We start from the raw sequence: 17,515 nt of genomic DNA on the forward strand, positions 1-17,515 counted from the left end.
AGAATATTTATTGCTGCTTTGTTTGTTGTAGCAAAATATATGGGACCGTGGTGAATCTCTATCAATGGGACAATGATTAAATAACTTGTAGAATTTAGTTATATGTACACATATATATTCACACACACACATATATATACACATACACATTGTATGTATGTGTAAAAATTATGCAGTTAGGTAACAGTTTTGATTTTTGTTTATTAACCTGAGGGTATGTTCATATTGTATGATAAGTAAGAAAATCAATTTGTTTATATGAAGTGGCAAAGTCAAATTATACTTATAAAGTTTATTACATATTTTATAAAGGGTAAAAATTTAAATATGAATTCTTCAAAAATCCTTAACAAAGCATGGGCAACCACTTCGCACATTCTATTTTTGATGGCCCTGGGGACATCGGTTCCAATTTGTTTTCCATTATATCACTAAAAGGGGTCAGTCTGAGTTGAGGCAATGAAGAACAGATGACCATTCATTGTCTTTTTGCTCCACTAGGAAAAAAAGTTGAGAAGGGGTGGATTCTTTTACTCTAGAATTCTTAATAAAATTTCAAGGAAATAGGAAGAAAAATTTTACTGTATCAATGTATTTATGTCTTTCTAGGAGAAATGGAAGAAATTCCAAATTTTTAGAATTCTTGAATAGCAAAGACAGAGAAGATGAAGTAAAATACCAATGAGATTGGCCTGATCTGGAGCTTGTGGACTGGGCTGTAGATAACCACTTGTGATATTACTTAACCCTGAGTAATCCAGATGTTCTGATTTCGGGCATCCTTCCAAACTCTTGTTGGAAATTTGTTGTCAGGCCATAGCTTTTTGATTTTGTTATGTAATGTCAGGAAGCCATTCTTTTGAATGAAAGTGTTGGGGAATCTAGCAGCTAGTCTTTTGTACTTTCTTTTTTTTTTTTTTGATCTTTTTGTATTGAAGATTTTGATACCCTCTGGCATCCTCTGTGTTGTTTTCTCTTTTTGCATAATATGAGCTGAAGATTTTTGTGCTCATTGGGATGGAGAGCCACTCTTTGAGATCTGGGTCAGTGAGTTTCATGTTCTATGCTTCCTTCTGACATATGAATGAGATTGTAAAGTTTTTTGTGGGTGTGAAATGAAATAAATGTTTTTCCCCATTATTGTGAAAAAAGGTTAATTAGCCTTTACAGTGGTCTGTTTTTAAGTGTTACTAAATTTTCATTTTTTTTTCTTTCTCAGGAAACTTTGACAGATTAATTGGGCACAAAAATTGGTCATTTTATGAAGATTCTAGAACAGTGGTTCTCAAAGTGGTCCCCAGTCCAGTGTTATCAGCACTACCTGGGAACGGGAATGTGTTAGAAACGCAAATTCTTGGACCTTATCTACTGAATCACATATTGTCAAGTGAGGGCCAGGGAATCTGTATTTTAACAAGACTTAAAAGTGATTCTTATGGACACGCAAGTTGAATCACTGCTGTAGCAATAGCTAATGAAGACAGTTTTGCGTGGTTTTAAAACGGAAAGTTCTGGGCCGGCCCCGTGGCTTAGCGGTTAAGTGCGTGCGCTCTGCTGCTGGCGGCCCGGGTTTGGACCCCGGGCGCGCACCGACGCACCGCTTCTCCAGCCATGCTGAGGCCGCGTCCCACATACAGCAACTAGAGGGATGTGCAACTACGACATACAACTATCTACTGGGGCTTTGGGGGAAAAATAAATAAATAAATGAAATCTTAAAAAAAAAAATAAAACGGAAAGTTCTAACTTTTGAGAGGGTTTCACTTGGTTTGCCTAAATTAAGCATTAGTGAGACTGAATGTGTTTTGTAGTGGAAATTGTTGCTTTTGACTTGTTTGGAGTTACGTGCTATTCTGAAAATGCTAAAGGGTTTCAAGTATATAAATTTTTCTCTCCTTTCTCTCAAATCTTACAGAAATATAAAAATGAGTCAAAATAAGATTCGGGGAATGTTCTGTATGACAACAATAAGGTATTATGAAAACTCAACAATTATACCCCTAACTGGACCCACAATCTGACTGGATGAGGACTATAAATACACAGCACATCATAGTAGATAATAAAACAGAGAGGAAAATACTTGCTAGCCCGAAATTTGATAACTACCTCCTGCTGTCTGATGTAAATATCTTTTGAACAAATTCTTATATATTTTATTATCTATGGAGAAAATTAATGAATTAGATTAAACAACTCAAATTTAATGAAGCTGTTTTCATTTGCTTATCTATATAAACACGGGTCACTTGCTGAACTGTAACTCAGAGGAAAGAATATAGAGGTTTAGTTCTGAGTTGAATTAATGGACTTGGTTGCTAAGTGAGAAGGTAAAAAGCAAAGGAAGGCAGGTGGGTAAGAGGAGCCACATAATGCTAAGGACTTTGGTACTTTAAAACAAAATTTGAAGGGTTTTTCTATTTAATTAAAATGAAGTTCACTAATATTTATTTATTTATTTTTCCCCCCAAAGCCCCAGTAGATAGTTGTGTGTCATAGCTGCACATCCTTCTAGTTGCTGTATGTGGGACGCGGCCTCAGCATGGCCGGGGAAGCGGTGCGTCGGTGCACGCCCAGGATCCGAACCCAGGCCGCCAGCAACAGAGGGCGCGCACTTAACCGCTAAGCCATGGGGCCAGCCCTGAAGTTCACTAATTTTCTAATCACGGGAAATTCTTGGATAAATGCGTATGTCTTGATAGTTTTGATTTAAATAAATCATGTGTTTTCTTCCTGATTTTATCACAATGTTAGAATTAATGTTCACATATTTTTTGTAATTTATAAATTACCCTGATTAATCAGAGCTCTCTAAATTTCCCACACTGGTTTTATGGTTCAGCTAAATTGAGTTATGTTAACTACCGTCGTTTAAAAAGTTTTGTTCCTGGAACTTGAGATAGGGCTACAAATCATTACACCGTGTAGGTAAAATTATATTTACTCTGGGAAAAACTTTTCAAATTTCATATCCAACAAAAGTTTAATATAAATTTTTGTTTCTCTGTGATGTGTCAGCTTAAATTGAATTTTGATATACCAATAAACTTTAAGAATTTGGACTAATAGTACATTGAAATAATTAATAAATAATCTCTGGATATTCAAGAGAAATTTTGAACATATCTGTGCCCCTTATTTTTATACATTATAGACTGGCTATCAGATAAGAGAATGAACAGTATGTACAAATACCTTTAGCACCTATTAGTGCAATATTCATTTTTACTGCTTTAAGAATTTAAATCAGTGCGAATGTAGGGAAAGTGCATGTAAAGATAACTAATATATTTTTGTTTCTCAGGGCAAAAAGAGAGTAACTTTTTCTAAAAGTAAAATTATTTTGGTTGTGACAATATAAAATTAGACTCTAAAATACAAATTTGAGGGTGTATAATAATTGTAGACTATCTGAGGGAATTAAACTTTATTCACTACATTTCATAATTCCTGCAAATAATGAATTTAAATGAGCAATAAAATGTTTACCATTGTTCGACTAAGTGGACTCAATATTAATGAGTTTATGGTTTCTTGTGTTTTTTATGGTGTCCTACCAGATTAGGAATAGCCTTTCACAAGTCAATTCTTTCACATCCACAACAATATTGCTATCTGGGGAATTGGGATTTGTAGCAATTTATCTTTGTATCTTTGTACTTCGTAAAAAATGAATACAGATATTTAAATGTTAAACATTTATTTTTGTGGTAAAATAGTCAAGTTTCCATATATGAGGGAGGTGTAGAGTGGTGAACCACCTTTAGCTATCAACATGACCGTTTTCCTCTGATGTCTTTTCGGTCTTTCTAAAAAGGAGTTTAGAAAGCCTTAATTACCTTGCCCTATTTGGAAAGAAGTAAGCAGATGAATGGAGTGTCACATTCAACATAGATATAGAAAATTTTTCTGTATCCACTATAACTAACTACTAATTTTGGCATATTATAGATTATTTTCTGCCATTAACTAGAAAATAAAATATTTAAAAGTCTGAAAATTGTGTCCTAGTTTCTGAAAGACACCAACAAAGGATATCTTTGGGTTGACTATTTATTATTGTTGATTTGGAAATTAACTTCTTTTTTATTTTATTTTATTATTTTCTTTTTCTTTTTTTTTTTTGCTGAGGAAGATTGGTCCTGAGCTAACATCTATGCCCATCTTCCTCTCTTTTGTATGTGGCACCCTGCCACAGCATGGCTTAATGACCAGTGGGTAAGTCCTCAATCTGAACTGGCAAACCCCAGGCCGCCAAAGCGGAGCCTGTGAACTTAACCACTATGCCACTGGGCCAGCCCCTTAACTTCTTTTTTGAAAAAAATTTATTTTTTCAGTTTTATTGAAATATAATTGACATGCAGCTCCATATAAGTTTAAGGTGTACAGCATAATGACTTGACATACATATAGTGCAAAATGATTACCACAATAAGTTCAGTTAATGTTCATTACCTCATATAGCTACAAAAAAAATAGTTTTTTCCTTGTGATGAGAACTTTTAGGATCTACTCTTTTAGGAACTTTGAAATATACCACACAGCAGTGTTAACTATAGTCATCATGTTGTACATTACATTCCCAGTACTTATTTAACTTATAACTGGAATTTTGTACCTTTTGACCACCTTCACTCAATTTCCCCATCCTCAAAAAGGAACTTCTTAAAACTTTAAGCTTTAACATACCAAGGCTATAAGAATTCTCTGTGGTATAACTTGCTACATATTGAAAATTCATTCTTCATAAGAAATAGTTTTCAGAAGTCTTCTTGTCTTCCTGCTCCCAGCAAGTAGCTTCATTTTGGGGTCACGTTGAGGAATCGAGGTCTAATGTAATTGTTACACATAGAATAGAGAACGCCTAGAATCATAGCTCCTACAACTAATCATTGGACAATTCTCATGTGAATGAAATGAATGGATATTTTCTGACCTCTTCTGTACTTTAACTTGTAATTTGTAAAGGCCATAGGACACTATAGTCATAAAGCCTGCTAACCCTGCAGGGACAAAGGGAGACGCTCTAGATTTCCTGATCAGTTGAGAAAATTGGCTTTCGTCCTCATCTGCCCACTGCTAGTTATCTGAAGACTTTTTTTCCTCTTTGGTGTGCCCATCACCTGCTGTCTCCTGGTGTCCCTTGAGCAGAAGACCCGTACATCAGAACGGGCTAAGGCAAGGACACATTTAGGTGAAATTTCCAACTAATTGATAATGGGAAAGCCCAGACACACAAACTCTGGGGGAGTGGCCGGCTGCTATTGGCCAGGTTTTCCATCACCCCTGCTGGAAACTCACTGGTAGTGCAACTGGGCCACAAACAAATTTATAAACTTTAGACAAGAAGCATTTACTTAATTCTAGCCTTCACAGGGGAGCTCCCAACTTAAGCCCTTGTACCCGACCCCAGGACAGAAATTCAAAGGGAAAGCGGGCACAGGGGTTTAGCAGCAGGCTGGGGTGGAATTGTGTGTGGGGTGGAGATTCTTGTCCGTTTGGAAGATGTGCTTTCCCAGAGGGGCGCTACCATGGCTGGGGCCCTGAACCCCGACGTGCAGAGCTGGGAGCCCACTGGGGGTTACCTGATGGCAGGGCCCTGGAACCTGCAGCCACTATCATTGACACTCACTCCTTTTTGATACTATTTTCCCTAAATTTAACACTCAAACTCAAAATAATGAAACTATTAAGTTGCCTTTTATGAATACAATATCTCTGGGTTTCCCAGGTGACCACTGGGCAACTCCAAAGATCTGTTCTCTAGCCATATACAAGAAGAAATAATAAATAAAGGTGATGTTTTGCATTCTCCAGGTTCTTAATTAGCTCAACACTATAGTGGGAGCTGTTCTGCTTTTCAAGCCCACAATATAGGAAAAACTAACAAGTTAAAATAGTCCTAGATTAATTAAATGCAATAATTATATATGATTACTATGGCTATGTTGCAACAATTATGAACTTTGCAGGTTGGATTGAGGCATATTTATATTCATGTACAAAGACTGGTATAATAACTGTCAACCAATTAATTTTTTTAAATAACCTTATCAATCAATGAAAATAATAATATGTATTTGGGGGTATATTAAAGGCCCTAGAGATGTATCAGAATGCTCTCATTGTCTTTAATATGCTCTTTCTCTTATGGTATTCATTGATGAAAGTTTTATTACATGAGTATGTATTATACCTCAAAAGAGAATTCCATTCTTCTCCTTTGTGATATTGTTTGCTATGCCAAAAAATAAACCAGACTTTTCAGTCGTACTATCAACAACCTCTCCTTTCCTTTTAAGCATACCTAAAGGCCTCTCTACAAAGTAGCAATCAGAAGATGAGTCATCTGGAAGAAACATCAAAAGAGCTTCAGTAAGAACTTCACCAGACACTGTTGATACTCTTGATACCACAGGAAATTGACTCTTAGATGTAGGCCACCTGAATGAGCTGACCTTGTCCGCAGAAACAATATTCCAACTCATTCCAAGTGAATGAGCCAGGATTTCCAAGACTCTAGTAACGTAGAAGCAGATGAATTCATGAAGGTAAACTGCACAGCTCAAGACCCGAGGAACAAGAAGTAAGTGCTTAGGAACTAAAGAGACTTAATAAAGTGACTTAATTGAGGTTAATTTAATGTTCTATTTTAATGAACATAAGAGAAACCCCTTTTCTTTCTTCTGAATCTATCTCTAACCCTCAATTTAAGAGAGTAAATGTGTAAAAACTAATTGGAGCACTCTGAATCTGAATCTTCAGTGTTGAGAAAAATACCTCATAAAAATTCTTAATATAGAATCAAAGCTAATAAGTTGCCCAGAAAAACATAAATATTAATGATTTTATTAAAAATTATGACATGTAATATTTGGCTTTGTCTATTAAAACACTCATAAAATTAATTATAATCGTTAAACATTATACAATGTTGCTTTCAATAAAGGCCTTTACTTTTCATGACAATGTAGTTGTTGTACTGGTTCAATAAGAATCTGTCCTTTTTTCTACCTAAATATAACTGGAAAAATCAAATTTTTAACATTACCATACTACAAATTTCATTTAATTAAATAAGACAAATCCAGTAATAAAAACAAGTTCTATGTCTTTTCTGCATGTGTGTGAGGAAGACTAGCCCTGAGCCAATATCCATTGCAAATCCTCCTCTTTTTGCTGAGGAAGATTGGCCCTGGGCTAACATCAGTGCCCATCTTCCTCTACTTTATATGTGGGACACCTGCCACAGGATGGCCTGATAAGCGGTGCATAGGTCTGGGCCTGGGATCCAAACCTGTGAACCCCGGGCCACTGAAGTAGAGTGTGCGAACTAACTGCTACGCCACCAGGCCGGCCCCAACAAATTCTATGTTTTGCACGCAGAAGTGATTCCTACGACATCCTTCAGGAACCTGATCTGGTACTTGCTCTATGAACTAGGGAATCTCAGCCCTAGAGGTGGAAAAGAATGTCACTTCTTGTCAGTGCAGAGACAATGAGAAATTTGGATATCTTTTAGAAAATGGATACCCTTAAAATTACAAATACATACTGCAGATGAAATCAGGTGGAGGTGAATTGGATGGTTTTGTCTGCTCTTAACTGAGCTAATAAACACATAAAAATAAATTAAAACCATAAGGGCTTTACAAACCTGTAGACAGCAGTAAACTCTTGAGTCTTAGTATCATATTGTTCTATTAAAAAATATCATACAAGGAGGTAATTATATATTAATCAACATTTCTTGTTACATCTATGCAAATAAAATGAGTCAAAGCACAATATAAAATCAATAATACTCATTAAGAATATTGTTAAGCATCTCAATAAAATGGGAATAGAAGGAAAGTACCTCAACATAATAAAGGCCATATATGACAAACCCACAGCTAACATCATACTCAACGGGGAAAGACAGAAAGCCATTCCTCTGAGAACAGGAACGAGGCAGGGCTGCCCACTCTCACCACTCCTGTTCAACATACTACTGGAGGTTTTGGCCAGAGCAATTAGGCAAGAAAAAGGAATAAAAGGAATCCAAATAGGTAACGAAGAAGTGAAACTCTCACTATTTGCAGATGACATGATTGTATATATAGAAAACCCTAAAGAATCTGTTGGAAAACTGTTAGAAACAATCAACAACTACAGCAAAGTTGCAGGGTACAAAATCAATCTACAAAAATCAGTTGCATTTCTATATGCTAATAATGAACTAACAGAAAGAGAGCTCAAAAAGATAATACCATTTACAATTGCATCAAAAAGAATAAAATACCTAGGAATAAATCTTACCAAGGAGGTGAAGGACCTATACAATGAGAACTACAAGACATTATTGAGGGAAATCTACGAGGACATAAAGAAATGGAAAGATATCCCATGCACGTGGATTGGAAGAATAAACATAGTTAAAATGTCTATATTACCTAAAGCAATCTACAGATTCAATGCAATCCCAATCAGAATCCCAATGACATTCTTCACAGAAATAGAAAAAAGAATACTAAAATTTATATGGGGCAACAAAAGACCCCGAATAGCTAAAGAAATCCTAAAGAAAAAGAACAAAGCAGGAGGCATCACAATTCCTGACTTCAAAACATACTACAAAGCAATAGTAATCAAAACAGCATGGTACTGGTACAAAAACAGACACACAGATCAATGGAACAGAATTGAAAGCCCAGAAATAAAACCACACATATACGGACAGCTAATTTTCGACAAAGGTGCTAAGGACATGCAATGGAGAAAGGAAAGTTTCTTCAATAAATGGTGTTGGGAAAACTGGACAGCCACATGCAAAAGAATGAAAGTGGACCATGTGCTATCGCCGTTCACAAAAATTAACTCAAAATGGATCAAAGACCTGAAGGTGAGACCTGAAACTATAAAACTCATAGAAGAAAATATAGGCAACACACTATTTGACATTGGGTTTAAAGGAATCTTTTCGGATGACATGCCTACCCAGACTAGGGAAACTAAAGAAAAAATAAACAAGTGGGACTTTATCAGACTAAAGAGCTTTTATAAGACAAATGAAACCAGAATCAAGATGAACAAACAACCAACCAGCTGGGAGAGAATATTTGCAAAACATACATCTGACAAGGGGTTGATCTCCATAATATATAAAGAACTCACACAATTGAACAACAAAAAAACAAACAACCCGATCGAAAAATGGGCAGAGGAAATGAACAGACACTTCTCCAAGGAAGATATACAGATGGCCAATAGGCACATGAAAAGATGCTCAACATCACTAATCATCAGGGAAATGCAAATCAAAACAACACTAAGATACCACCTCACGCCCGTTAGAATGGCTATAATCACCAAGACAAAAAACAACAAATGTTGGAGAGGATGTGGAGAAACAGGAACCCTCATACCCAGCTGGTGGGAATGCAAATTGGTGCAGCCTCTATGGAAAACGGTATGGAGATTCCTCAAAGAATTAAAAATAGAGATGCCCTATGATCCAGCCATCCCACTACTAGGAATCTATCCAACGCACCTGAAATCAACAATCCAAAGAGGCTTATGCACCCCTATGTTCATTGCAGCATTATTCACCATAGCCAAGAAGTGGAAGCAACCTAAGTGTCCCTCGACTGACGATTGGATTAAGAAAATGTGGTATATATATACAATGGAATACTACTCAGCCATAAAAAAAGACAAAATCGTCCCATTTGCAACAACATGGATGGGCCTGGAGCGTATTATGTTAAGTGAAATAAGCCAGAAAGCGAAAGACAAACACTGTATGATCTCACTCATATGTGGAATATAAACCAACACATGGACAGAGAAAACTGGACTGTGGTTACCCGGGCAGTGGGGGTGGGGGGTGGGCACAAGGGGTGAAGGGAGTCATATATGGGGTGATGGACAAACAAAAATGTACAACCCAAAATTTCACAATGTTAGAAACCATTAAAACATCAATAAAAAAAAAAAAAAAAGAATATTGTTAAGCAAATGTAGGTAGACAAATGTGTCTTATAGGGGAGGAAACACGACCACAAGAAGTGACACCTGGCATTGCCACCGTTGTAAGCACATACATCATATCCCACCCCTGAAGAAAGAAAAGAAAATGTACATTTCATTGCATTCCATTCCATTCTGATAAAAATAAAAGATAAAAGGGTCTCTCTGTCTAGTTCTAGTCCTCCAAATAAATAAAACCTTGAGTATTTCCTGTAAGTTGCTAATACCTTAATGAAAATGACTTTATCCTCAACTTTTGCAATGCTATTTCTGAAGATATGTCGTGAACTCTGTGACTATGGTAATCATGGTAAAATTGCTGTTTTCCACCATAAACAGACTAATGTAAATTTGATGGTCTTCACAATACTGTTTGTTTCAAAAAACTTGTCCTGTTTTTTAACTTGTTGCGCTAGTTCTTCTGAGGTCTGACCTCCTCACATTTCTTTGCAAGTAAATGCCACCTTCTACTTTTCTCTATAGGCTTTTGTTTCTGAGTCTTCGTTTCATGCTCCATACACACAAATCAGCAGGCGATGGAACCTGCAGCTATATTTGGGGTTTTATGCTTCACTGTTCACTTGCAGTGGAAGAGAATATTTTTGTTCTTGTCTTCTTAACAAAAGACCTGAAATTCACCCTGAGCCAATAAATGTCCTCTATATTTACCACTGGCGAGAAGGATTTAAATATCTCCATCTCAGTATTTCAGGATTCAACATTATTTCACCCTTGCTCCTAATCCTGACCTAATCTAGGTTCTTGTGTTGTCTATAATTGACTCTGTGACTCAGTATCAAGCTTAATTTCTTAACAACTTAGGCCATGTGTTAGTCTTGCTATTTCTTAGCCATTTTTCCTCAACAGTTTGGCACTGCACCCCTGCTTGTCCTCCCTCTATTTAATAACACAATTCCCTAAGTTGATTCATCCACTTGTTGAAATACCTAGTTTTAGGCCCTACACTGACAGCTTGCCGGGGCTCACACTGGTTTTTCGTTGTTACTGTCTTCAGATTCTGAAAACATCATCTAGACCATACATCACCTCTAGCCAGCCCTATTCTCCCAGGGCCTGACTTAAAAGAGCAGATTTCTTTTCAAAGTTCCATCCTCTCCCCATCTATCCCATTTCATGACAGTTAGAAAAGCCGTGCACTAATATATGATAAATGGAAATTTAGCAGAGAAAAATGTTATTTCAGTGTGAGTTCAGGGGAAGTTTTTTGATGGAGAGTGAGCTAAGATCAGTTCTGATGATAGTCTATAGAGCATATGGATGATGAAGTAGAAAATGAAGTAGCTACATAGAGACATTCCAGGTAGAAACAGTGTGAGCAAAAGCATAAAAATAGGAAGTGAGACAGCTTTGGTAAAGCCAGGCAAATAATTCAGATTATTTGGATCATCAGTGTTTCCAGGAGCTGGGCTTACAGGAATCAATGGTTAATGTATCAGAGCATGAGCCTATTGGGAAATGTGACATAGGCTGGGTGACTCATGTACAAGGTGATCACTCAACAGGGGGCGTGGCTTCTCGGCTATAAACATGCCTGAAGATCACTGAACCTTAAGGCCATCCTTCAGTTAAAATCTTACTGAAATTATGTTGACCTCTGATGACCTTCAGAGAGTTTCAACTAGATGGATTGATGGTAAGAGACATTTGAGAGGGCAATAGAGCAAATCTGTGTGAGAACCCCTACTATGTCATTTATCTAGGGCTTCAGCTAGATCCAGTGATTTGTTTGTTCTGACTGTGGTCAAAACTCTACCTACAACCCTATTGGAAAAATAAGTCCAGTCATAATAAATGACAGAGGGCATTCAAGCAGAGGCAAGAAGCAAAATATTTTACAAGTGTAATGATAAACTATATTAGGTCTTGCCCTTCCAAAAAGTTCTCCAATGTTTTCATGCAGCCCTGCCTGACTTCCCTCAGCTGGGTAGCCCCTTCTGTTTGCTAATTTCCCTGATGGTGATTACCTGATTCTCTATTCCCCAAGCTGATTCATCCCATTCATTGAGAAATGGCGTTTTTACACTACTATTATTAATACTTACACATGAAAGAAATTGAATTTTTATCAAATAAAAGATTAAAATCAGGAGTAATGAATAATAGAGACATTAGATCGAATTTCTTTACCTGGGAATCAGTTAAATACAATATTATAGAAGCCTGAAGCAATAACAACTATATTACAAAAGAATATAAGAATAGTTGGAGACTAGGAATTGTAAGTCTACCAACTAATTAAGTGATTTGGCTGTTTTTTCTCACCTGAATGGCAATGGCCTTTTTAAAAAAGGGCTTTCAATTTATATCGCATGGGGCTAAGAGCTGAGTACACATTAGAGAAAGCTGATGGCAATCATTTCAAGTTTCAGTTTCCGTTTTCTGTAAATTAACTGTCATTTTTGTAAACAACTTTTTCATGTCTTTGCAAAAGCAGTTTTAATCCTATTGGTTTAGCTATTGTGTCAAATAAATAGGCAATTCCACTGGGGAAGGACTAGGGGCTCATAAGTGAGAATCAATATTTCATTTGGATAATGGCTAAAAAAATCGCGTGTCAAAATAAAGGAGAGATTAAAGCCATGATAATAACTTAGAAGATAGAGTGAGGCAGAAGTGTGAACTAAGGAAACGACTCAACACATTCAGCAACATGAAACTGCAGCCTCAATTCATTCTGACAGTTGTTGTGCTACCTGCCTGCTGCCCAAGTAAGTTTATAAATAAAACGCCTAGGATGACACATGGTCCGATGCTTTCTGTGCAATATACGTGTTTCCATATTATCAGTCACACTGCATTATGGAAATTTCTATTATTCCTGCTGATTTACTTTTATGTGGTTTAAATGAAGAGGGCACTGAACTTTCAGCCAGAGACTTGAGTTCCATCTAGTTCAGGATGCACCACCAACTTATGTGATTTTGAACAAATGGCTTGATTTCTCTCTTTCTTAACCACTTCTTTTGTAAAGTTCCCTACTTTCTGTAAGGGGCTGTATTGAGGATCAGTGCATGGTAGATGAAGGCAACATGGTCTAAATGGTAGACGTGTCTAACAGCAACTGGTAAATTACTCAAACAGGCAGAACAACAAATGCTAGAGGAAGTTGGGCCGCATGAGAGAATGTGACAAGTGGGTACACCATGGAAATCCCATTAAGATCTTTCATGTCTTCATTGATCTACATGCCCTGAATACCTGCATGCGGCAGGGGCTGTGGAAGATGCTAGGATATCCAGGGGAAAAACACTGTCTGGCTGTATTGACTTTGCAGGCTTGAGGAGCAGACCTGAAGAGGTATATTTTCCTCCTGTCTCTTTTGACATGTGCTATCACGGAAAAAACAACCAAAGTGCCACATGTTTGGAAGAAAAGGACATGACTAACTTCTAGAAAAAAGCATTATGTGCAGACTAGAATGGGGCACCCCAGAAAAGAAAAAAAGAGGTAACAGGGTGTGAAAATGTTTAGAATACCTCAAAGTGCTATAGAAAGTTAATGTGAGATTATACCTAAGAGTATCTGGGTCATTTTGCTTTTGTTGTTGAAATGAACCTCTTTCATCTGAGTTGTTGTCATAGTTCTTTTCAGGAGTTTTTTTTTTTGTGGGTTTGTTTAGGAGGAAGTATACATTTCCTTTATTCATCTACCTCCCCTCCGCACCAAGTGATGTTTATTAAGATAATATTTTAAAAGGATATATATTATGCACATTTTTTAATGCTTCTATATAGGACTGAAGGCAAATCTTGCCATGATAACGGAGCATATAACAAAATTTGTTCTCCAGAGAGTGAGAAAACATTAGAGAGAACACAGTGCAGGATTCTGGGCTGTAACCCGAGGGCCCAGAACAGGCAAATGCTGTCACAGGGTGGGAGCAACCCAAGGTTGTGGCCGATATGATTAGGAGTCAGTGGTTAGGAATGGCTTTTAAACTATATGCAAATGACAAGATAGAAGTGAAAACCCACCGTAAAGGCAATAGTATTACGCAAATATAAAATATGACTATTAAAATGTATGATGAATTGAGGTATCATGAAAAGAAAGTTCCAGTGCTGAACCGGAAATCAGGAAACATGGGCTTCAGGTTTCTCGTCATTAAAATGAATGAGGTGGATTTACAATCCCCAAGGGTCCCTTGTGGGCTCTGTGGGTTCTGAGTAACTGGTCAGAACAAAATTGAGAGGGACACAATCAGGCCAGTTTCAAACCATTCAATAAAATGGGAAATTAAAGAAGTGAATTGACTACTTCTGCCCAAATGATTGTTGGGAAAAAAAAGCCACATGAGACTGTGTAGTGCAGTGAGTAGAGGCTCCAGAAATGAGAGAGAAAACAAAGAAAATTGATTTCTGGTAATAGAGGTGGTGTGAAGGAAGACAGGCTAGCATGGCTACAAATGGAACAATATGCATAAAGAAAAGACCAACTAAATGATAGCTGTTTTTTTAGGAAAGTTTTGTCTAAGTCCAGCAGTGGAAAGGCAGAAGGAGGAAAAGAGTATATGGATAAATCAATAGAGAAAAATGGCCAAAGCAATGAGTTTACCAGGCCCAGTGAAATGGACCATAAGGCCTGGAAAAACTGGGAGCACTGGGCAGTAATGACAGGACTGGGGCAAGTGGAAGAAACAGAAAGAGAGAAATTGAAGATAGTGGAGGGGAAAAAAATTACTATTATTGTTGTTGTTGTTACTTTCATATTTTACATGCACCAAGATAGTTTACATTTACTTTTTTAGAATGCAGTGGTTCCTTTTGAGAGGAGAACATGAGAATTTCTGATGGGCATACTCTTAAGAGAAATACGAAGAGTTATCCAAGGATAACTTCCCTGCAAGTAGCAGTTATTCAAAGGAGATTTTAGTGGCATCTCAGGGAAAAGAGAATAGAACTAGAACTAAGTAAAACAACTTCTGCGACCAAATAGTAGTAATCAATATGATAGAATATAAGACGAAAGTCCATATTTTTGTTTATTTATGTTAACAATCGGGATTGTAATAACAAAAAAGAAAAGAAAAAAATAAAGAAAAGCAAGAAGCAAGTCAACAACAAATAACAGTACACTTGGATAATACTGTGATGGTCATACAGTATTTTCAGAAATGTGATCACAACTGAACTTCAAAACCACCTTGTGATGGAAGATGGCACCTTGCCTGATAATGTCAAAATTCATTTCACAAAACTTGAAAAACTGGCAGTAGCACATAAAGGATGAACAAATTCCATTAGTAATGGGACTGCATTGAAAATATAGGACACACCTTTAAAATATTTTAAAGTGTTCTTATTGCACAACTAATACTTATTCATTATAGTAAAAAATTAGAAAATACTGAAAAGGAAAGATAAATCACCTAGAAACTCACCATCTTTACTATGGAAATTGTCAAACATTTACAAAAATGAAGAGAGAGTATAATGAATCCCCTTGTACCCTTCACCCACGTTCAACAATTATCTACTTTCTGTCAATCTTGTCATTTATTGCCCCATCCCATTGGGAGCACACACAGTTTTGGCAAAGTGGTATGGGAATATTTTAAATCAGGTTTCATCCATCATAGCATTGTGCCAGAAAATATTTCAGAGTGCATCTCTAACAGATAGGCTTTAAAAAATGTAACCACAATGCCATTATCACACATAATAAAGTTAATTATTCCTTAATATAATTTCCCTGATTTTCTCAAAAATGTGTTTTTAACAATTTTTTTTTTCCCAAATGGGGATATCATCGAGGATTTTGTGACAAACCCAATTCTTAAGTCTATAATCACTTCTCCCTCCGCGTATTTGTACAACGTTTATTATTGAAGATATTAGGTCCACTGTTCTGAAGAATGTCTCACATTCTGGACTTGGTCGATTGCTTCCTTGTGGTGTCATTTGACTTATTCTGTTCCTCTTTCCTTTACATTTTTGGAAAATTTTTAATTAGATCTAGATCTTGGTGTATAAATGTGTTATATACACATTATTTTTATAAAAATATGTACTCACCCTAGTTTTTGTAACTTGCTTTTACACCTCATAGAGCATATATATAAAAGAAAGATAACACCAGAGAGGAAACCATTGATCCTTTTTAACTTTAAAAATTTTGGAGAATAATGAAATAAAATATGATAAAAATTTCAAGAGAAAAATTAAGCAAAAGATTTAAAAATAGTTTGCAAAATTACAGAACACACTTGAATGATCTAAGAAATAGAGAAAAACAAAGGCAGAGAGAAGGAAAATCAAAGAGTAATAGAGGTAATGGGAAAAAAGGAAATATAAGGAAGGACAAAGCATTTCCTGGAAACTAGAAAATGCTACAGCTGTGAGGGTCCTGTGGCAGGATTTGTTCTTCCGGCTGCCCAACACAGATTGCTGTTCTAAAGCCTTTTCACATCCATTCCTCGAATATTTAACTCCCTAGTTTTGTGAATTAAGTTAAATTCATAGTAGAACCACAGATGGGAGGTATATGAATTCCTGCTGCTCAGTTTCTCTGAGCTATCCTGGGTTCAGACATTCTTGGGGCTTAGTATGCCTACTTTCCTTTAGATTCTCAGAGATGCCTGAGTAACTTTTCAAAAAATTCTTTTATTTTCCCTTCAGCATAAATGGAGTTGTATATGCATTGGTTTTTTGGCTCTGAAATTTTCCTCCTATAGATTGATCTCAGTAAAAAGGAGAGGGGCAGCTCAGATTTATAAATGTTCCTTTTTTGGGGGGGGAGCAAGTGGGTCCTCTAATGGTTTAGAGAAAGATTCTTCTGTCCAAAAGAACTCAAACTAACAGATCTACTATTAAATCTTACTTATTTCCTAATGACTATCACTTAGCATGTCTGATGCCATTACCTCACTCTGGCTTCTCCCCCAAGGCCTGCCCTCATCGTCACTCGTTTGCTTGCTATTGGCTGTCTTGCCCTTGCTTGCCATGTAGACCATTAAGCCACATTATGTGGAGCTCATTCTCATTTAAATGTCACCATTCAGCAGTCGAGGGCTGGAGTGAGTCGACACAGACACTTGGCTGCTGGTGCCTTTTACTTAAATCGAGAGTTACATAGCACTGACTTGGGAAAGAGGTTTGCTGACATCCTTACTGCTATGCCATTCCATTAATGTCACTCCAGCCTCCATTGCGCAGCCTCTCACTTGGGGAGAAAAGAGTAGCTGGAAGGAACATTTGGCAACACAGGAGTCACTGGGAATATAAACTAGAATTTGTTTTTATTCTAATGCCTTTTTATACTTATTTGACATATTTTCTTTCTTTTTGTTGTCTCCAGTCTTACACTAGAATCGAAAGATTCTTAACTAAGGTAGCATACAAAGAAACACTTTTGCAGGAATCCACAGAATCAGGTGAGAATATTATACACCATCTTGACCACCAATCCCCTGTGTATCAGAATGAGGCCTTTGGTTGAAAACATTAGATACTGGCTCTGGTTAAATTAAGTAAATAAAGGTGTT

The 17,515-nt window shown here is 36.7% G+C and overlaps 1 pseudogene; it reads right to left on the bottom strand.

The window, feature by feature from the left end:
* Positions 1-4,799: 4,799 nt before the first annotated feature.
* LOC131418872 (HIG1 domain family member 1C-like) lies at positions 4,800-17,179 on the bottom strand (annotated as a pseudogene).
* Positions 17,180-17,515: the final 336 nt, after the last annotated feature.

Source organism: Diceros bicornis, chromosome 20 (genome assembly GCF_020826845.1).
Source record: "Diceros bicornis minor isolate mBicDic1 chromosome 20, mDicBic1.mat.cur, whole genome shotgun sequence".
NCBI classification, from domain to species: domain Eukaryota; kingdom Metazoa; phylum Chordata; class Mammalia; order Perissodactyla; family Rhinocerotidae; genus Diceros; species Diceros bicornis.